This window comes from Cryptotermes secundus, unplaced genomic scaffold (genome assembly GCF_002891405.2).
Source record: "Cryptotermes secundus unplaced genomic scaffold, Csec_1.0 scaffold223, whole genome shotgun sequence".
Taxonomy (NCBI): Eukaryota; Metazoa; Arthropoda; class Insecta; order Blattodea; family Kalotermitidae; genus Cryptotermes; species Cryptotermes secundus.
In genome coordinates, this window is record NW_019742556.1 from 1,524,475 (window position 1) to 1,547,380 (window position 22,906).

General features: G+C 43.4%; 1 protein-coding gene across 7 annotated transcripts in view; it reads right to left on the reverse strand.

Moving 5' to 3' along the window:
• The window catches only part of LOC111873321, a 157,285-nt gene that overhangs the window by 89,471 nt on the left and 44,908 nt on the right, over positions 1-22,906 (reverse strand). For 4 of the 7 annotated variants that reach the window (XM_023867933.2, XM_023867931.2, XM_023867938.2 and 1 more), the window contains one exon: positions 15,055-15,175. The exons of 2 other annotated variants lie outside the window; for them this stretch is intronic. The gene's annotated coding sequence lies outside the window, so the exon portion shown is untranslated. Of the gene's footprint in view, positions 1-6,973; positions 7,042-15,054; positions 15,176-22,906 lie in introns of those variants that run through there. One more of the 7 variants, XM_023867936.2, reaches the window with a different exon arrangement.

Here is a 22,906-nt window from a genome sequence, read left to right on the forward strand (position 1 = left end):
TTTCCCTCATTTATAGTCTTAATTCGCTGATTCCGCGTGGACGACAAGGGGGTAGATAGCTCCTCCCTTGTGTTCTAATTTCCTAACGTTAGGCTTTCATTGGATATTCTATGTGGCTGGGGGTGGACCTCTTGCGTCTTGTCGCTGTGTATTTGCTCATATGACCACCTCCAGTGGCCTAGTTAGCGGCGCGTCTTGCACACGGTATTACGCATGAATGCTGATTATCGCATTCTTAACCTCATTGCGTGTCCATGTGTTGTCATCTTTGCTCTTTCACTGCAAAACACTTTTCGCAAGTCTCCAGGCACCTAGGTAATAACTTAAATTTGCAATCCCAAATTTGATCCTCAACAATCAATCGTATTTGTATGTGTAATACTTTGGAAAGTATAGTGTTTTGAAATGGAATGAATCATTTATAGTAACCCTGTACTTTCAATTTCTGGTATGTTGCTGTCGCTTCCAAACACATGAACTTGGCCACGACTCCTGATTCAATATATTCGCATCTACCCTCCATATCTACAGATCATTTCCCCCATCCGAAACCTGAGGACGCGCCATGCCGTGGTGACAAACGACTCACTTGCTAACAGAATTAATGTGAACTCCTTACCTAACATGGCGAGTTCTCTAGACAGCGCAGCTGTGCGGCGAAATATGCGTTATGGGTCGGCCTGACTTGACGGGAGAGCGCCTCCCTTTCGCCTGAATCCGAGCTCGGGGGGAAAAAATTGCTCTAGTCTATTATCGAGACGGTTGGGAAAACGAGATAAGAACACCTTTAGAGAACTTCATGGAAGACAGCATCTTCGTAAAGAAACATATAAGGAGGATATTATTAAAATGAATCATAGTGAATATGATGATACGGACATCTTTAGAGAACTTCATGGAAGACCGCTTCTTGGTAAAAAAAAACACTAGGAGGATATTATTAAAATGAATCATAGTGAATATGATGATACGGACATCTTTAGAGAACTTCATGGAAGACCGCATCTTCGTAAAGAAACATACAAGGAAAATATTATTAAAACGAATCATAGTGAATATGATGACATGAACATTTTTACAGAACTTCATGGATGACCGCTTCTCCGTAAAGAAACACATGAGGAGAATACTATTATTAAAGATGAATCATAGTGAATATGATATGAAGATCTTTAAAGAACTTCATGTGAGGCCATTTTTTCGTAAAGAAACACATAAGCAGGATATTATTAAAACGAATCATAGTGAATATGAAGATTTTTAATGAACTTCATGTAAGGTCGTTTCTTTGTAAAGAAACACATAAGTATATTATTAAAATGAATTATAGTGAATATGATAAATATGAAGATTTTTAGAGAACTTCATGGAGGGCCGTTTCTTGAAAAAGAAACACATAAGGAGGACATTATTAAAACGAATCACAGTGAATACGCTGTGTGGATGTTAATATGCAAGAACTGGCCAGAGATAAGAAACAGTGGAAGTCTTCTTACAGTAACAGCAGCAGAGGCTTTTACATTTCTTGAAGAGCTGACATTTTATTGACGATCCGCAAAACACTGTACCAGAGATATATGATTTTGTTATCTGTATCTGGAAATCCAAGGAATAATAAACAAGGCCTGTGTTGTTCGGCGATTTCGCTCGAGGAAGGCATGGGGTGAGGTTTTATGTCCTGAAACAAATGCGGCTCGCGATGACAACGTGAGCGCGCTCTTCGTAACAGGACTTCACCTTTAAACATTTACTAAACAGGTTAGCTCAGTCGGCATAGCGAAGGGCTACGGGCTGGACGGTCAAGGAGTCAGGGTTCGATTCCCGGCAGGGACAACTGATTTTCTCCTCTCCTCAGCGTCCAGACGAGCTCTGAGGCACACCCAGCCTTATCGAATACGTACCAGGAGCTGTTTCCCAAGTGAAAAAACGATCGGGGTATGAAGCTGACAAATCACTTCCATCTGTCATGTTCAAGATTGGTGGAACTATATCTCCACTCCCCATACGTCTGCATGGCTTGGTTCTTAATTAATTAAGCGTATGGACAACTTTACCGTTCTAATCAAGTTACCTCTGCGCTACTGACATTGACATACATATGGGCGACATATTCTGGCCTGGACTGACCATCCCAGAGATATTTCCTGGTAATTACCCAAGTGCCGGTCACGGTAGCCCAGCGGTCTAAGGCATGTACTGTCTTCGCTCGCTTGGGAACCGGGATCGTGGGTTCGAATCCCACTCAGGGCATGGATGTTTAGTTTGTGTGTGTGCGTTTTTCTGTGTTTGTGTACAGGTAGAGGCCTTGCGACGAGCTGATCAGCGGCCCACGGAGTCCTACCGAATGTGTAAGATCTAGAAAAACCGAAGTGAACGGAGAAGTTCATGGAGGTAGGCCTAGGCCCACTGGAGCTGTAGTGCCAAGGAAATGCTGGAATATAGTTTCGCAATATAAGTTCCGACTCGGAACTAATCCTTAGAGCCCGCACTGTAACGTACGTAACGTCATCACTTGGCATAGCTTCGTTAAACAACAAAAAGGTCAAGTACCTGCTAAGTAAATTAAGCACGTTCAATGCATGGTCTCTACAGCCAGGATTCAAAAGAAAGAGCTCCTTGTCTTCATTCTTTGTATCCTGCTGTGTTACAGAATCAGGATATAATAGCGGGCGTCTGTACAACAATTTACTTTAACAATAGAATATAAGAGAGATGAAAGTGTCAGTCTTAATTTCTTGTTGTTATACTATACAGCTACACGTTCAGATCTTGACAGATCATCAGCAGCTGCATTCCACCACTCAACAAGAAATTCCGTATTAGAAACACATGAACAAATCCGTTCAACCGCACACAATACTCACCACAATACAACAACATTACACGCATGAAGCCGCACGTAACCTTACTCTCAGTTTGAAGGGTTTTTAACGTTTATTACCAAATTATACCACATATATTGAGGTGAAAACACTGACACATTTTACAGACTCTCATTTTAACATCAACCTGAGATTGAATACCTGTATTAGTTCATTCCGAATCCACCTGATCAAGACCGAAACAGGTAGTGTATAGTATGACAACAATAAATTAATATTGACACTTCTGTGTTTTATTTTTACTGTTAAAGTAAACTGCTGTGTAGATGACCACTAGAGCCCCTTTTGTTTGTGTCCGTGCATATTCTAACATTCAAATCAAACGACGGTCCATTCAAACAAACATGAGAGCATGATCGCTCGGATCGTGCGTTCAAATCCCACAGGGCATGGATGTTTTTCTTGCGTTTGTGTTGTTCTGCGTAGGTAGCGGCCTTGCGACAGGCTGACTCCCCGCCCAAGGAGTCCTACCGATTGTTTTAGGATTAAAAACTGAAGTGAAACCAAACGTTAAACGGAAGCCCTATGCTCCAAAGTGGGCGCAACAGGAGAGACAGAGGGGGGGAGAGAGAATGTGGTAACACCTCAGAGGTTGCATCGTTAGGCTTCTACAAATGAATCACGGTCAAGTGGAGATATTTTTTTAAGTTAAAGGAACAAGATTGATCTCTGCAGATTAAGGATGTGATTAGCAGAGCATGTACCACGGAGGTCAGGCACGAGAAATGCACAGAACGTTTTGTTAATGGAATCTAAAGGGAAGAGACCATACTTTGAAGACCTAGAATTCGATGGGAAGATACTACTGAATTGGACCTAAAAAAAAGGGTGGGAGGATATTAAGTCGATTAATTTGGCTCAAGAACGGGACCAGTGGCAATGTCTTGACATCCTCGTGTTCCACAAAAGGGAAATGCCTTGATTCCCTGGGTGACTACGCGCTTCTGAAGGACTCTACCCTATGAATACAGATGTCTCTATCTGAGAGGGACAAACACGATCAGAGAAATTTCTTCCCTTAGCATTAATTCACACATATCATATAGACCACAATCATTCTCAGTATTGAGAATTACAATACAATATTTTCACACCAATAATGGATATAGCCTTCTGATCACCACTTGGTAAAGAAACAAGTTTCAAGAATTGCAATACAGAACAAAGGGAGATCACGTGGTATCATGTCATATTTTCTCCCAGACATTAGTGCGGTAAGTACAGCTACCAAATAAAACTTCTTGAATTACACTTTCATATTCCGTAAGAAGTTTTGTTTTATTCTTTCCGGTTTGAAAATTATAGGCCACGGAAACCCCGACAATAATTCAGAATCACGGTGTACTGTAATACGGTTCAAAGGCCACTCACCGAGTGTAACAATTACTCCAACCGATCTACATATGGCAGGGTTCGTAAACCATATAACATGGCACTGGTTAATTTCACTGCGAGGCCGCGCGATAGCTCAAGCGGCTAGTCGCTGGATTCCCACCGCGGCGGCCCGGGTTCGATCCCGGGTCTGCTCAAGTGGGATTTGCGGTAGACAAAGTGGCGCTGGGGCAGGTTTCCTCCGAGTACTTCAGTTTCCCCTGACAATCTTCATTCCACCAATTGCTCCACAATCACCCTCGCCTATCATCTGGGGCTGGTACAATAGGCCAGAAGTGGCCGCAGTACAAGGGACTTAGTCCTACCCCACTAGCAATAAGAAATCACTGCGAAGTGAATAAGGAGAAGAGGAGAAGAGTTGGTTCTTGTATGTAGCAGCGCGAATTACTTATATACTCGTAAAGAAATGCTAACACGTTTTTCCGGACTTCAATGATCTGGTATCTAATGTAAGTTATATGAACACTTCTGGGTTACATCGGCTTATCAAGGCGCGGCACCACCTTCATCAAGCTGTCCCTAACTGTCCCAGTTTATCAGTAGGGTCAGATTCAAGGGGGAGCGGCCGGGGCGGTTGCCCCCCCCCCCAGATTCTCCAAAAGACAATTGAATCCACAGATTCTATCGAGACACTTGCTTCTCTAAAACGGCCAAAAATTAGTCTATTTTTAGTTATTATAAGAAATAAGAAGAAAAAATAATTATTATAACCTAAATTTCTTATACCCGCGCGGTCTAAGGCATGAACTGTCTTCGTTCGCTCGGAAGCCGGGATAGTGGGTTCGAATCCCACTCAAGGCATGGATTTTTGGTCTGTGTATGCTTTTATTCTGTGTTTGTGTTGCTCTATGTTTAGGCAGAGGCCTTCCGACGGGCTGATCACTCGCCCAAGGAGGCCTACCATCAGCGAAAAATGATTACGGAACTGAATAAGAGGCCATGGCCATGAATGGGCTGGAAGAGCCATTGACAAGAAAAAAAAGTTACTGATAGGGGCCCCCACATTTTGATTTCCCCGGGGGGGGGGGTCGCATATCCCACAACTGTAAATTCAGCCTTGTTTATCAGTCCATCATTCGTGAGAGTCAGAAAAGTAAGGAAGCAAGTAAATGTAAAGTTTTCTGTGTACTTAACACACCATGAAGATGTATGGGGGAGTAAAGATACGGCTCGGTACCAGATGGAGGTGACTGATCAGCTTCAACCCCCTGTCTGCTTTATCCCCGGTGACAAAGCAGTTGCACCCTAGTGGCAAGAGACATAAACATGTACTTATCGTTAGTTGTCTCTGCATTTACTTCTTACTAGTGCACAGGAAAGCTCCTCCTGTTTCTTGGTACATGTTCTCGCCCACAAAGGTAGCATATGAAAGCTGATGTGTCCCATTCAATTTCAACCAATCCTACCTCTCTAGGACTTTCCTAGAGACAGATTCGAAAGGAAAACTAAAAGCAACCCTCCTTCTTTCAGACCAATGTAAATAGGAAATACATCACAAAAATCCTTACAATAGGTTCATGGACTTTTACTACAGGTTTAATTCAAACATATTTCAAGTTTCATTAGTGTACAAAATTGAATGGTAATGTTGCACAGTAGACCTAATCAACTTCTGAGTAGCAGGCTTTCTTGAAGTGTAAATATGCACACACTTACATGCATACGTAAGTTTGTCTGTATTTACGTCACAATTAAACATGTTTTTGTCTGCTCGATCGAGAACGCGTCTCAAGCATCGTTCTTTCGGTTACATGCTCGCTTGCACAAAGAAACTGCTGGGGTTAAGAAATCGCAGACCGGAAGCAAATAGCATATTCGACAGGAATGCAGTCTACATGAGTCATTTAACACGGGGATGGATTTGCAGATGTGCCTACATGACAGAGTGAGAGAGCTGGTGCGTTAAGGGCCCTCACTCGAACAGATCGATGGGCGGTGGGCAAATTAACGACACTTCAGCGAAAGGAGGGGAGGAAACGGCTGTGCCAAATTTGAAGATACCGTTCTTAAATTCATCTAGAGGGACTGAGGAAAACCATGAAAGACCTGTCAGAATACAGCCCCGGCTGTACTTCCCGAATACAAGTCGGTAAAAAAGTAAAGGTATCTTCTGTAACAGGCCGTGGAGGGCCATTGGGTTGTGAGACGTTGAGGTTCCCACATTTTCTAGACAATCGGTTCATAGATGGCGGCGAGCTTGTGAGTCTTATGCGCCGGCCGCCCTTTACCCCCCAAGAACATTGCAAGAATATTCCTGGTACTCGTCGACCCCAGGGCCATAGTGCGGCTGGAAGGATTAGACCAAATGGAAAAAAAATCCAATGACCTCGTCGGGATTTGAACCAGAATACAAGTCGGTAAAAGAGGTAAAGTTAACCCTATGCTTAACAAATTATGCAACACACCATGAAGACGTACAAGGGAGTGGACGCACAGCACCATTCTTGACCTCGGTACTAGATGGAAGTGGTCAGCTTCATGCCCATTCCGTTTTATCCCCATGGAAAAAGCCCCGGTACCATTTGTTAAGGAGGCTGGGCCCCACACCCAGTCTGGACGCTGTGCAGTAAAGAAAAATCTCTTGCCTCTACCGGAAATTGAACCTGGACCGCCCAGTCCATAGTTCATCCCTATATCGCCTGAGTTATTCCGGCTCCAATAATAATAATAATAATAATAATAATANTTAAAATCTTTACCTCTTCCATCACGAAATCGCCGTCTGGCTATTTAACAATATGTGTGAAACATTTCAGCTTTCGAAGACACAAAGGTAATGTTACATTCTAAATTACGCTAGAAAACCCTAGAATATCAGTTTCTTAATATCTGAAAATACACCAGTTAAGTAGCACTCTCAATTTACACAGCAGAGCGAGCAATACAATATGAGCATGACCTCGGCAGAACAGTGAGAACAAAACTGTTTTACAACACAGTTACAACAGACTAAACAACGCAAATATGAAGAAAGCAGAGCGAGTTTCATTGCGAGCGCGGGCTTCGGCGGGCGGCAAGAGACGCTTTTTCCGTGAAGATAAAGGCGGCCCTTGACGGCCCCTGACAGCCCCTGACGCATTTATTCGCTTCATGGCTGCGCTGTATACGTATAAGCTGAAGAACTCGCTGCAATGAAACTCTATGTGCATCTAAGCAAAGCTATCACCACCGTTTTAAAGCTTCTGCCGTAAATTGGACATACCACATCTAGAAAATCAAATAACGACATTCGACATATCGAGAGTCAATAAGTATCGAAATGAGGATCGTGTAATAGAAATAGTTTAAGTTTAATCCTTCAAAGGCTAGTGTTTGAGTTCACTTAAAAAGTTACAAGTTGTCCCCATGTTTAATTAATCAAGCACCATGCAATGAAGATGAATGGGGAAGTGGAGATATAGTTCCGCCATTCTTCACCTCAGAACTACATGGAGGTCAGTCGTCAGCTTCATGTCCCTGTCGCTTTAGCCCCTGGAGAAGATCCTCCAGTACCCATTCGACAAGAAGCTAGATGGGCCCCAGAGTCGGTCTGGACGTTGTGGAGTATAGAAAAATGTCATGCCCTGCTGGGAAACGAACCCCGGCATTCCAGACCGTAGATATACTGAGTGAGCTCTCTCGGCGTATCACCATTTTGACGTTCCTACTTTAAACTTAACGTACCCTATTTCGGAGACTGACCGCCTCTGTGGTCCAGTGGTCAGAGTTCCTGGCTCAGATCCAGAGGTCCCGGGTTAGATTCCCGGCGTTACCAGATTTTCTGAAAAGTGTTGGGTCTGGAACGGGGTCCACTCAGCCTCGTGAGGATAATTAAGGAGTTATTTCAAGGAAATAGCTGCTCCGGTCTAGAAAGCCGAGATTATTGGCCGTGAGGATCCGTTACGCTGACCACGCGACACCCTCTATCCGCTAAAGTTGGCACTAACTTCGCCGAAAAACGGCGGTCGCTCGGTAGGTATAGTTCGCTTGCGGACTACAGGCCAAGGAGTTATTTCGGAGACTGAATAACGATCATATTCGTCATATCGAGGGTGGCAAAGAATCGAAACAAGGGCCGTGTGATAGGATTAGTTTACGTTCAATCCTTCAAAGGCTGGTGTTCGTAATAATTCACTTAAACATTTGTAATTATTAACTTCTACCACCGATACGTCTGCGTGGCAGTACAGTTAAATGTTGACATCTACAAACCACTTTTAAAGCAAAAAGACACTGAATGTTTTGTTGCTTCAGACAATTCACTACTCGCGACATTCAACGGGCCGCATTTCGATGCATATTTAAAACAGGGGGAATACTGTATGGATATCTATAAGCAAGCATATGCGTTTTGAAGAGATATGGTTTATCTCCCTATCGCCAGTCAGCTTAAGGAATACTGCTTAGAAAACTGAAGGCCATGAGTAGTATGGCACATAGCTAACATGTTCCACCTGCGTAACAACAGCGACGGTTTTCCAAGCAACACAGATATGGCGACCTTCGAGAAAAATCGGCGAGCCGAGAAGTCACTTACAATCATATCCGGTGGATACAGGAAATTCAGTTCTTTTTCGTGGAGGGATGCGAGACATTAGCTACGAAACATGCATATATTATTACATGTACACCAATTGCTAGGCAACGTTGGTAAACAAGTTCCCGCGAAGACAGCTTCTTGGCAAACAGTGTGTTGCTAGCTTATGCAACAATAGAGGAAGCTGCGATTTCCGTGTCCGCTGTGACGTCACAACATTGGAGAGTGATGTAACATGTGTTTTCTGCAGATCCGACCGACGCGCCAATGGTCTGGCTGGATAGCGATCATGTGATACGTGTTTACTATAAGTCCATGTCCGTTCCTCGGCTATATAAGTAAAGCAGTTACAAGTTACGAATAACAGCGGCAGAAGCACGCGAACAAGCAAGCAAGGAGATATCCATGGGAAGTTCATAGTTGAAGAAGAACTAGAAGTCGGCCTCTGAATTCTTGACGTGTGATAGTGATCACGTGACAGGTTTTTTTCTGTAGATCCAACCGACGCGCCATTAGGCTGGATAGCGATCACGTGATATATGTTTACTATAGGTCCATGTCCGTTCCTCGGCTATATAAGTAAAGCAGTTACAAGCTACGAATAATAGCGGCAGAAGCACATGAACAAGCAAGAAAGCAAGCAAGCAAGCAAGCAAGCAAGGAGATAGCCACGGGAAGTTCGTAGTTAACAACTAGAAGTCAGTCTGTGAAGACTTAACATGTGATTAGAAGACTTTATTTGTGTGTAATATTTGGAATGTGTGATTCAGTGTATTATAGTTCCCGTGTTATAAACCCGTGAAGACTAGTGCAAATAGCCTGAAGAGATTAGTATGGAGTGATTGTACATTGTGTAAAGCAGCAACAGCGTAATAATTAATTGTAGTTACGACCTGTTGGTTGTTAATAGATCCAATTACCAATCCAAACCCGCGATTTAGTCACTGATACATGTTACAGTATGTTACTTCTAAAGATCCTCACAAGGAACCATATGTATGCGAAAGAATAGACCAGAAAATACCATATTAACCTGAATGCAATAGATGACATAATCTTGTGAGCTTGGTAACTCAATACAGTGACTAAGCTACGGGTCGTATGGCCAGCTAATCCGGATTTGATATTGTTCTGTATTTACGGAGTGACTAAACACGGGGTTTGGACTTGTAATTGCTTTTACTGAAGTCTTACAGGGCGTAACTACAAGTAACTATAGCGCTAACGCAAATTCACATACTCTGCAGTTCACTAGAGCAATTATGAAGTCTTCTCAGTCTACTGTATCTTCACCGGTTGTCGTCTAGCAACGGCTTCCAACACCTTAGCTTCTTCAGCTCCCGTGTTCGCGTTCTTACTGGCCGGCGACTCTCTCACAACTAACTCCTCTGTCGTCTCAAGACACTCTCGTAATCGCAGCTGCTCCTCTTTATATAGCCTCGGCACAGACTGCATATAAAACACCTCTACCTAAGGATTCTTCTTATGTTGCATCATGTAGCTATCGCTCGGACAGCGTAGACAACACCATTCGTCTGAAGCTGTTTACGATCACTGCCTAACAACGGCCGTTGTTTACGGTGTCATTATTTAGCAACGGATATAAAGGCTAAAATATATATCCTTTCATTACTTCATCGAGATTTATTCCGGACCTCAGCCAGACACCTATTTCTTGAGTGGCTGAGCGACTGGTGGCTTCTCAAGAACGATTCAGTTCCATGGACTTAGTAGCTCAAGACTATAAAGCGTCATATGCCAGGATGATTGATGAATTGGAAAGGATGTGGAAGGAAGTGATCATGGCCTATTTCAGGGTACTATATCGGTTCTTGACCATATTTTTGTTTCAACCATGCATGCTAAATGTACAGCCCATCTGAATTCCTTTCATCAAGCAGGCCTGCAGGTTCTTGTACGCAGCCCAAAGCATTTACTAATGGGATAAGTGACCGTCATAACGCAACCGTAAGCTTCATATTCCTGCAATCAATATACCTGACAGGTCTTTTGTTTCCTTAATCCCGTAAAACAAAGGCCAGGATAGTAACACTAAAATAGGGGAGGATGTGTTCAAGCCGACGGCAGTTCATATAGGATCAGTGGCGGACAAAGTACCGCTGAAGCAGGATTTTCTCCAAATGCTTCGGATTTCCCTCGACAATTCCCATTCCATCCACGCTATATTCTCTCAGCTGTTACCCAGGGACGGTGTAACAGGCCCATTTACGGCCTCAGTACCAAGAGGCTCAGCCATACCCCAACCAATTAATTAGACATATTAAAATAGAATACTCCAAGACCACTACATATCAAATCCGTCATTTTTCATAAAACAATCACCCAGCAATTTCTCACTGAATGTCATTTGACGTCTATAGTTCGAGAAGCGGCTGCACATGTTATTTGAAACTGTTAAATAAATTAACCTAGAAACTAAATCTAACAAGCATTTTTAGTTCATTCCTGGTTTGTGAAAAGACGCTTTCAGGTCAGATTGTAGTCTACGGCGTCAATGACTGGTTTCAAATATACAGGAAAGAATGTAGAAGGAAGAGGTCTCGACCTAATTTGAGGTATTATCTCTGCAATTGTCTGGAGTGACTACGGAAAACCACGAAAACAAGTCGTGATAATCGGCATGTAGCCCGAGATTCAAACCCGAGACCTTCGGAGTGCGAATCAGGAGTACCACCCACTCGACTACGATGTACGGTTCAATATTTCGCCATGCTTGAGTCTGCATGGCCACATGTGGGAAAATAGGACGAGAGACAAGTAGATGAGATTGACACTAAATTAGAAGAGTTTTTTTTTTTAATTCGCATAGTGGGGGATGGAGTCCAGCTGGGTCCACTCGATACGTCGGCCACTTAATGGCCTATTGTACCTACCTCGGGTGATTATGATGATGGAGAATTTGGTGGAATGAAGATTGGCAGGGGAAACCGAAGTACTAGGAGAAAACCTGCCCCAGCGCCACTGTCCACCACAAATCCCACTTGACCAGACCCGGGCTCGAACCCGGGCCTCCGCGGTGGGAAGCCAGCAACTAATCGCTTGAGTTATGGCGCGGCCTTAGGAGATTTCTCACTATAACCTACCTACACGTTACAGCAAAATGTAATGAACCAGAAAGAAATTTCACCTTAATTACACTATAACTTTATATGAAGGTATTCAAATATTGATTATTCCGTGTACAGAGTAGATAAGCCTGTGAAATTATAGCCTAGCTCAAGTTTGGAACCACAGAGCTCTTAACAGGGAGTCTACACCCAGGATGCGTATAGGAACATTTCCATTGTCAGTGTGTTATTACTATTATAACCAATAAAATTTCTCTATTGATGCCTACACTGAAATGTACTAATGACAGTCCTCTGCACTACATACAATAAGTTTGTCCTGTACAGTTTAATGAGGCATGCTAATGTCGTTGGATCGCGGCCCATTTCGGTTGAATTGGGTCTGCCGGAAAACATTCATTACACCAAGAGATTAGCAGCGAAATTGCGTGGCACAGTACGCAGGCTATGCTACTCCGTCCAGCCGCTAGGCTCCTTTTCCATGAGAATTTGAGGCGCGCCATTCTTGTGTGCGTCTTAGTCCATCACTGATACAAAAGAAGCTGTTTTCACAAAGTCACATAACTGATCAATGGATCGTTCAGACATATCACTTTCTGTGGAGATCCACTGATCGTGTGGTTGTGTGGCAATAATTTCATTTAAATCATTGGCTCACTAAGTCGCACCATAAAACACTCGTGGAAAACCAGCCTTAGGGTCACAGTGACGGTCACAGTGGACGCGTGGTCTAAGGTATGAACTGTCTTTGCTCGTTCGAATGCTAGGATAGTGGGTTCGAATCCCATCCAAGGCATGGATGTCTGTGTGCGTTTATTCTGTGCGTAGATATCGGCCTTGCGACGGGCTGATTCACCGCCCAAAAAGTCCTACAGAATGTGTATAGGATTAAGATCTGTTTTGCCAGCGATGATTTTCAGTGTATGACAATTTAAACGCCATGTCAAGACGGTTCAGGGACATTGATGTAAGGAACCGATATCGAAGACTGTTTCCGTGGGTAGGCATGTATAACAAACAAGACAGGAAGGATAAATTTGCCATTCAATTCGGTTGCGCAATTTCAAGAGTAAAAAAATCGTTATTTGATTTCCGAAAGGAAGTTATTGCAGATGTAACAACAGCGGACCGGACATTTGGGACATGAGTGTTCACGTCCGATTACATGGCGTCTTATTGATTCAGCTATAAACACAATGGGAGAACAGAGCAGGTTCTAAAAGCACTGGCATTTACAATTCTGATGACAAACACTGCAGGCCCTTACAGCAGCACAGAATCGATACTGAACACTGCATTAAGGAAGAGCTGCATGGTTAGTCACCTACTGAACGACGTTAACGTCTGCAGAGGTCATCTGGCGTCTACTGAAGCGATGCGACATTATGCACATTATGCATCTGCAACTGAACATCACATAACGCTTCAGTACGACGGGTCAGNAGGTCTCAGCATCGAATCTCGATGAGGGGAACATTTTCAACTGACATAAACCTTCCAGCCGCACTATGGCCCTGAGGTCAAATGAGTACCAGGAATATTCTTGGGGGTAAAGGGCAGCCGGCGCGTAAGGCTGACAACCTTACCGCCATTTATGAGCCGACTGTTTAGAAAATGTGGGAACCTCAACATCTCACAACCCTATGGGCCTCTTCGGCCTGCTACAGGAATACCTTTACTTTTGTACTTTATGGAAATTAATCTTTGGCTTCCATAAAGTACTGGGAACTTCTTGACTAGCTAAACGACTATTAACTTCTCACGAAGGACTTTGCTCCATGCCGCTGTAAATATTTTATAATCTGATTACGAAACACGATAAAATTCAAACAAATATTTAAACTTCCTTTAAGAAACGTGTCACGGAAAGGAGAAATGCAGGCCTACATGACCACATACCTATCGTGTTAATGTCCACTATTTGTATCGGAAATGTTTAGGTTATGAGTGTACGCTATTCAACAGGAACGTTTACTGAACACACGCAAGAAATAGGCTGAGAGCGGCCGAATTCGTGAGTTGTTACAGAGTCAAACAAACAACATTTAATAAAATTCAACAAAAGGTTCGGGACTTGAGGGCTATGAAGAACGGACCGACATACGTACGACACAACCATAAGGCGGACAACAACGTCCAAATATATCGGACTTTGCAGACATTATAAAAAAAATTGCTGAAACAAAATTTAGGATTGAAGAAAGCTCCGTCCGTCTATCTATCTATCTATCCAAACATACGTCCGTCTGCCTACCTGCCTACCTATCAATCCACCCAACTACACACCTATCTGTTGCTCCCACTTGGAACACAGGGCCTCAGTGAGACGCTTCGTTTCACTTCAGTTTCTTAACCTTAGACAGTCGGTAGGACTCCTCTGACGAAGGATTAGCCCGTCGCAAGACCGCTGCCTATACGCAGGACAACATAAACACAGAATAAACGTAGACAAACATGCATGCTTTGAATGGGATTCGAACCCACGATCCCAGCGTTCGAGCAGAAGACATTTCTTTCCTTAGACCGCGGGGCCAGTGTAACAGGAGGCAACTTAATACCTATATTATTGAAAGAAGGAATCAAGCGGCCTCGAAGCAAGGTCCACTTAACACTTTCCACAGCCTACCTGAGGTTTCACATTAAAATTAAAACTAAATTCTGTGGTTTTAGTCCGCAAGCGAACTATACCGACCGAGAGGCCGCCACTTGTCGGCGAAGTTAGTGCCAACTTTAGCGGATAGAAAATGTCGCGTGGTCAGCGCAACGAATTCCCACGGCCGTTAATTTCGGTTTTCTACACCTGAGCCGCTATTTCCTTGGAATAACTCCTCAATTATCCTCACGAAGCTGAGTGGACCCAGTTCCAGACCCACTACTTCTCAGAAAATCTGGTAGCGCCAGGAATCGAACCAGGAACCTCTGGATCCGTAGGCAGGAACTCTGACCACTAGACCACAGAGGCGGTCACCTAAGGTTTCACATACAAAAGATTACACATATTTTCTGAAGTAACACGTTCCTCGTCAGACGTGTCTATTGGAAAGACATGCAAACTTTTATAGTAAAAATAATTTCGAGCACATCACATTAGTATCTCTTGTAGGTACTTTGTAGTTAAAGAATGAGTCATAATTTACTTTTATGACTAAATGCCATTGAGGAAATTGTTCCTTACATGGGTCTACACGAACACGGGAGTCCTTGCTGTTCGATAAGTGATCCCAGTACTGTAACTTAGTTGTACTTCCTCTTTCATCCAACGGTAGCGCCGATTCAAATTGCACGGTGTTCAGTATCTGCAATGAGAAGAGGAACAGCAATATTATATATCCCACTAGCAAGTTATACCAGCCGGGACAGCTCAATCGGAATACCGACGGGCTACGGGCCTGACGGCCGTGTTCGATTCCCATCAGGATCAAAACATTTTTCTCTACGGCGCCTAAACAGGCGCCGGGGTTCACCGAGCCTCATATCCAATACATATCTGAGGCTCTCTCCCCGAGGGTAACGCAGCTTTGGCGAGAAGGAAGCCACTCACCTGTATCCAGTGGCAAGGTAAAATAGTGGAGCTATACCTCCACACCCCCCATATATCTTCATGGTGTGGTGCTTAACGAATTAAGCACAGGGCCAACTTAAACCTTTACCTTTAGCAGCAAGTAACAGATCTAGAGGCTGTACAGATTTTAACAATAAATCGTTTAGAAAAGACTTTAAAAAAACAAAACTATTGCTGTACCAGGCCGTGAAGGCCCATAGGATTGTGAGACGTTGAGGGTCCCACATTATCTAGACAATCGGCTCACAGATGGCGGTAAGGTTGTCAGCCTTACGCGCCGGCCGCGCTTTACTCCCCAGGAAAATTATTTAATTAATTTCTGGTACTCATTTCTGTTAGAGACTGAGTTGACCCCAGGGCCATAGTGCGTCTGGAAGGATCGGGGTCAACTGAACAAATCCAATGACCTCATCGGGACTTGAACCCGCAACCTTCCGGCTTGTAGCATAGCCCCTCAACCGTCGCAAGACCCCTATCTATACACAGAACAACACTTACACACAATAAACACATACACGTACACATACCAAATATCCATGCCTCGGGTGGGAGTGTTCGAGCGTGCGAATACAGTTCCTGCTTCAAACCGCGCGGCCACCGCGATCGGCATGGCTTATCATATTATACAAAATTATGAAAATCTCTAAAAAAATCTGTCAGAATAGATAGCCCGTCCGAGATTCGAACTGGGTATGTCGAAAACAGGAACGTAGACTGTTGCTGCTATATACTACTAACCCGCTCCGTAAAAATCTAGTTTATTTATTTCTTTATTTGCGACTTTCCTAATGCAGACAGGCACTGGAGACATGAAGCACTTGGTAACGTGGTTAGTTATTTTATCAAGAACTTGTAATGAAGCTAATCAGATTGGAGCTAGAAGTCACGAAATTATTTACGAAAAATAACTGTTCTAAATATTCTTGAAGTATTAATAACCTGAGAAATACATTTTCCTCTCATTTAAATTGACGTCTTATCAGACTGTCGCGTTGGCTATGTCCACACTGTATTACATGCACTGAGCCTTGAGTTTACTTGCCAACACGCAACACGCGTTTCCTCAATTGCCATAACAAGTCTATACGGTGTACTCCTGGAAGCGCTGCAACACACACTACACATCATCATCTCCAGTCATGGACATATGTTGACTATATATGGCATTGAGTAATGGACGATAAACAGGGGCATGACCGTTAATACAAAATCAACTCACGTTTAAAAATTGTACACGGAATTCAATTCATGAATACAACCATTTTAAAAAACATCGACCCTCACATATAAACATCGGAATTCACTGTGGATGTTTGAGCAGAATGACTCCCTCGCCAGATGACTGTCTCGCGTCATGCAGTGTTGCTTATTTAACGACGCTGTCAGTATCGAGATCGCACAGGTTCGTTGATACGCTGGTTAATGAATATGGAGCAGTTGGTGGAGTGGGGATTGGCAGAAGAAACCGAAACACTCCCAGTACAACATTGTCTACCACAAATCCCACATGACTTGAGCGCTGGAAAGCCGGAAACTAACCGCCTGAGCCATGGTTAGTCGCTGGATTCCCACCGCGGCGGCCCGGGTTCGATCCCGGATCTGGTCAAATAGGATTTGTGGTGGACAAAGTGGCACTGGGGCGGGTTTTATCCGAGTACTTCGGTTTCCCCTGTCAATCTCCATTCCACCAACTGCTCTATCATCATAATCACCCGGGGTAGGCTACAATAGGCCAAACAGTGCCCGCCGTGCCGAGTGGACCCAGTTGGACTCCACCCCCCACTAAGCGAATTAAAAAAAAAAAATAAAAAACCGCCCGAGCCATGGCACGACCTGTCTGCCTCGCACTTGAGAGATGTGTGGATGGATTTAAGGGCTCGTAACTGCCTGTCTTGAGGACAAATTCATGGATAACAGGCTACTTAATGGCGCTGTATTGATTGCAGTGGTTATTCTGCGTCGAGTGATAAGGTAGGATAATCGTAATCTGTGAATTCAAAAGGAGTATGAAACATTCGTGGCCTATTTCAAGGATATCTGCTCTTCGTCCTCTATATTCAGTACTATAGTTATGCCCAGCTGCCCTACACAAAAAAAAACCTATTTCTATACAATCTCTTTATTTGACCGTCACAACACAGCAAATATAGAACTTCAAGGACAATGCTCAGTATAGTTCTGCTACATGTTTCGGCCACGAGTAGCCATCATCAGGCAAACACACTTCAACAATCGTACACCACTGAACTGCAGTACGTAAAATTTGATACAATGTTATAAGTCATTTAAGTTAATTTGCACAAGAATACAATAAGTAGGTTATTTAAAACAATACCAAGTCATATCTAAAATTAAAATTTGATTGATATTTAGTAACATCGAATCGGTCGTTGGTTTTACTTTTCANAAAATGTATGAAAAGTAAAACTAACGACAGATTCGATGTTACTAAACATCAATCAAATTTTAATTTTAGATATGACTTATTATTGTTTTAAATAACCTATTTATTGTATTCTTGTGCAAATTAACTTAAATGATTTATAACATTGTATCAAATTTTACGTACCGCAGTTCAATGGGATACGTTTGTTGAAGTGTGTTTGCCTGATGATGGCTACTCGTGGCCGAAACATGTAGCAGAACTATACTGAGCATTGTCCTTGAAGTTCTATATTTGCTGTGTTGTGACGGTCAAATAAAGAGACTGTATATATTGCAACACGGTAGGATGCATGAAATTAAAATTAAAAAAATTAAAACCTATTTCATTGCCTTAATTGCAATTTCTACGGCAAAGCTGTATGACCATCTGAACCATGGATAAAATACTGTCTTGATGAAACTTAGTTCTCAGCATCTCAACTACAGTGGCACTAATGTTTCGTTTTATTCCGCAGTATAACTTACACAAACATATATCGTGCATAATTTTGTTTAGTTATGTAGCTGCCTACTTCGCAACGATAAATGATGCAACTGTATCTTACACTGTACCAGGCTCACCAATATGGGGCGGGGGATAAGTTGCTAAGTCTTAGGGAGCAGTAAATTTATTGTCGCACTGTCTCATTTCAATAATTTAAAATGGCCAACTCCCTACCAGGTAGACGCCATCACCTGAAACTCTAACTTCGTGGCTTTTAGTCCGCAAGCGAACTATATCGAACGAGCGACCGCCGCTTGTCAGCGAAGTTAGTACCAATTTTTGCGGATAGAGGGTGTTGCGTGGTCAGAGCAATGGATTCCGACGGCCGTTAATCTCGGTTCTCTAGATCGGAGCCGCTATTTCCTTCAAATAGCTCCTCAGTTATCCTCACGAGGCTGAGTGGACCCCGTTCCAAACCCAATACTTCACACAAAATCTGGTAGCACCGGGAATCGAACCCAGGACCTCTACATCTGTAGCCAGGAATTCTGACCACTAGACCATAGAGGCGGTCTGCTATTAAAAAATTCTGTTACACTGGAATCTGAAGGGACAAAAGCCTAAGGCAGGCTGTTCGATTCGATCAGAGAAAAATACACAGAGCGGGCACAGTATATCTCTATTCCTCGTTACGGAAATGCAAACCTGTTCAGGATGTGTTAATTACAAGAGGAAAAGAAAATAGGTTACAAATATGTATTCCTTCAGGAACTCTTGCCGCGGTCTGGAGCTAGCTAAACGAACCTCGGAGCCCTAGCAGAGCAAAAAAGCATTCGCTGTGTTTGGTGATAGTGTGCGGCAGTCTGAAAACGGGGAAAGCACCGGACGCAGTAAGAGCGAGTAATCGACCTCCAGAGCCCTGCAGTCTACCCGCCTCAAACGATAAGTCGATATCAGACAACATTACTACTATTTAAGTAAACACAGGAGCTTCAAGGACACTCCGGATACCTGTCTGCTGATCGATTCCAGACAGACCGAATATGATCAGCTGCAACTGTATCTGACGTTTAAGATTTACGTCTCACTTCCTGCCTTTGTTATTGTCATAATATGGTGGACTGCTGCAGTAGAAAGTAAACGCTGAAATCAGCGATTTGCGGTCCAAGGTGCCGGCATAAGCTCGAGAAACATTTATCGGAAGGATGAAACTGGGCTTCATCCCTTTAAAGCATGAAGATTGAAGAACGAGAGTGATACAAAGTACTGTAGAAGAGTATGTGAGAGTTAAAAATCATGGGAGAAGATAAAGTAAAGGTAAAGTTGTACCCGTGCTTAATTAAGTAAGCACTACGCTATGAATACATACGAGGGAGTGGAGGTATGGCTCCACCATTCTTGACCTCAGCACTAGATGGAGGTGAATGGTCAGTTTCAAGCCCCGGCCACTTTCTCCGGGGAAATTATCCTTTGTACCCATTGGGTACGGGAGTACGCCGTAGCGTAGCTGGTTGAGACACTATGCTACAAGCCGGAAGGTCGCGGGTTCGATTCCCGATGAAGTGGATTTCTTCAATTTACCTAATGCTTCCAGCCGTACTATCACCCTGGGATCGACTCAGTCTCTAACAGAAATGAGAACCAGGAATATTCTTGGGGGTAAAGGGCGGCCGGCTTCGTAAGGCTGAGAACCTTACCGCCATCTGTGAGCCGATCGTCTACATAATGTGGGAGCCTCGACGTCTCACAGCCCTATGGGCCTTCACGGTCTGTTACAGGGACAGCTTTACCTTACCCATTCGGTAAGAGGATGGGTGGTCTCGGGGCCCGTCTGGACGTTGTGAAGAGACAAATCTTGCCACTGTCGGGAACCGAACACCAGCCGTCCAGCCAGTAGCCCATAGCTATAACGACCCCGCGGGAGAAGTAAGAGACAATTTATTGCGGAGGGGGGGAGCATCGCTTTATTGGACTGTTCCCAGGCTTCGATCGCTGGTCCTTCTGATAATAGTAACGTGAAGTGTTAAACCGCTTAGAAACAGCAGCTTGAAACAGGGACTACAGAATTTTGATTTTCTGGATTAACGTCGAATTGTGTAATTTGGGGTAAAATAATTTCGTGGCTTTGACAGAAGAAGGATTTCATTTTGATGAATTTAAATCAAGAGGGATGCCTCTGAAGCTCGCATAAGCAACTCAGAACTCCATATCCTATGCTAGATGAATCCAATGTATATCATCACGCCTTCCTCTTTCTTACAGGATCAATTCCCTACCTACTATTCTTCTACGTATGTTAGATTTCACCCAGTTCTTATTTCTTCGTGCTTCGAACCTAACACTTTATAAGCTTTTCTCATCTATCCCATGCGTGCTAAACATTTTTAAAAATACTTTTAATATTTTTAATATTCCATAATGTATTCAACATATTATAAATCTTGACATATGGTATACTTTTTATATTTTATCTTTTATCTTATTTTTGTACCTTCTACTTTAATTGTAACACCAACTTGAGGCAAATTTTATTTGTTAGTATGACGTGTTGCAGTGATATGGATCCAGTTCAATAACTGTACGTATTCCTATATATAACTGCCTGATGATCGAAACATGTAGCAGGAATATAGATCTAATTATAAAACATTAAAACCGAGTATATTTGTTTTGTTGACGGTTAACATAATTCCTATATACAGGTATATACATATATATCTGGAACACACAACAGGATCTATGAAGACAGTTTCATCATGATTTACTACACTGGGCATTCATTCATTCATTCATTCATTACTGGAGGGGGTGAGTTTCCCCATGCATCGCGACCAGTTGTTATCTATTGTACGTCCCCCTTTGATATTCTACTAGTCACCATACCCTTCCGGTTGTGGTGCTCGCTATCAGCCCCGTTCAGCCAGCGAGTTCGGCCCCTCTACTGGCAGTGGTACCCGATACTTCCCCATCTACCGGAGACATTGGAAACTACTTGGGCGGAAAACTTTTTACCTAATTTTGCTCAGAGGTCTCCTACAGACATGGGGATCTTTTACGTGCCGTAAATCTACGACATGGGACCCACGGCTTAAAGTCCCTCCCGGAGGACTTGTTCCCTGAATTTTTCCGCCCTTAAAAATTTAACGATCGCGTACCTTGAGTCATGAGGTGGGAACGTTACCCCTAGACTACGGAAGCCGCTTTACTACACTGGGCATCTAGAATACCCTCTTGCGCTACCTAACGAACCCTTATAACACGGATGTTGTTTATCACTGAAGGGGGCATGAGAATAATCATGTGCGGTGTATACATAAGGACCTGGAAGGAAGTGACCAAGTCCATCTACATGGTACTATTATGGCATTACAGTAATATGCATAGTTAAACGTCTCATCCCGCGCAGGTGTCTACATAAAGCGACATCAAAGTTCGGTAAAGCGTAACGAAACTGAACGATGTGAAATGGAAGGGCAGACATGGACGGCTGTCACATGGGCTGAAGCGCGCGACGGATGAACAGGCGCACACAGGAATGTGTCCCGCATTAGAGTGCAGAATTGCTTTTAAAAGGAGAGAGACAGAGGCCTGGGAAGTTGGTTCAGATAATAAGGGCTGAAAAAGAAACCGGAAGCAGCATGAAACTCATTGCAGGGCTTTCATACCGTTCCTCTGATGAATGTTCGAATTCCATCAACCAGACAAAAAAAAAACTCTCGCCGATAACAGTGGCCGAGCGGTCTAAGGCATGAACTTTCTTCGAACGCTGGGATTGTGGGTTCGAATACTATTCAATGCATGGACATATGTGTGAGTTTATTCTGCGTCTGTGTTGTTGTTCTGTGTGTAGGTAGCGGCCTTGCGACGGGCTGATCCCCCGTCCAAGGAGTCCTACCGATTTTGTAAAAAGATCAAGAAACTGAAAACGCGGCTAAGATTCAACAAAGGGCTGTAGAGCCATAGATAGATAGATATGTAGATAGAGAGGCAAATGACTCTGGCAGAAGTTGGTTAGGATATCACAGACTTAACACAGAATACCCATTCCTACACTCGGATCATTACACTGAAGGACTTACAAAATGGAAAGTAATTCAGATTAGAGTCGTCTGGAATGTGAAGCCGTGTAATTTTGTAGCCCTACCCAAAAGACCGGAAACTGAATACTTACCGCGTGAGAACCTAAGATATCACAAAGCAGATAAGGTAAAGCGCCGATTACAGTGGTCGTGCGGTCATGGCATGAACTGTCTTCGCCCTCTTGAACACTGGGATCATGCGCTCGAATCCCACTTGAGGCATGGATGTCTGTGTGCGTTTATTCTGTGTGTAGGTAGCGGCCTTGCGACGGACTGATCCCCCGTACAAGCAGTCCTACCGAATGTGTAAAAGATAAAGAAATTAAAAAAGGCCAAGTTCCAACAAAGGGCTGTAGATGGATAGATGAGGTAAAGCAAGGAAAGTAAAGGTACATAATTCTCCCTGTGCTTAAGTAAGCAGTGCCCCGTAAACAGGCTTGAAGGAGTAGACGTTTCACGTATTCTTAGCCTTGGCACTAGATCCAGTTGAGTGGTGTTTCTCGCCCCGGTTGCTTCA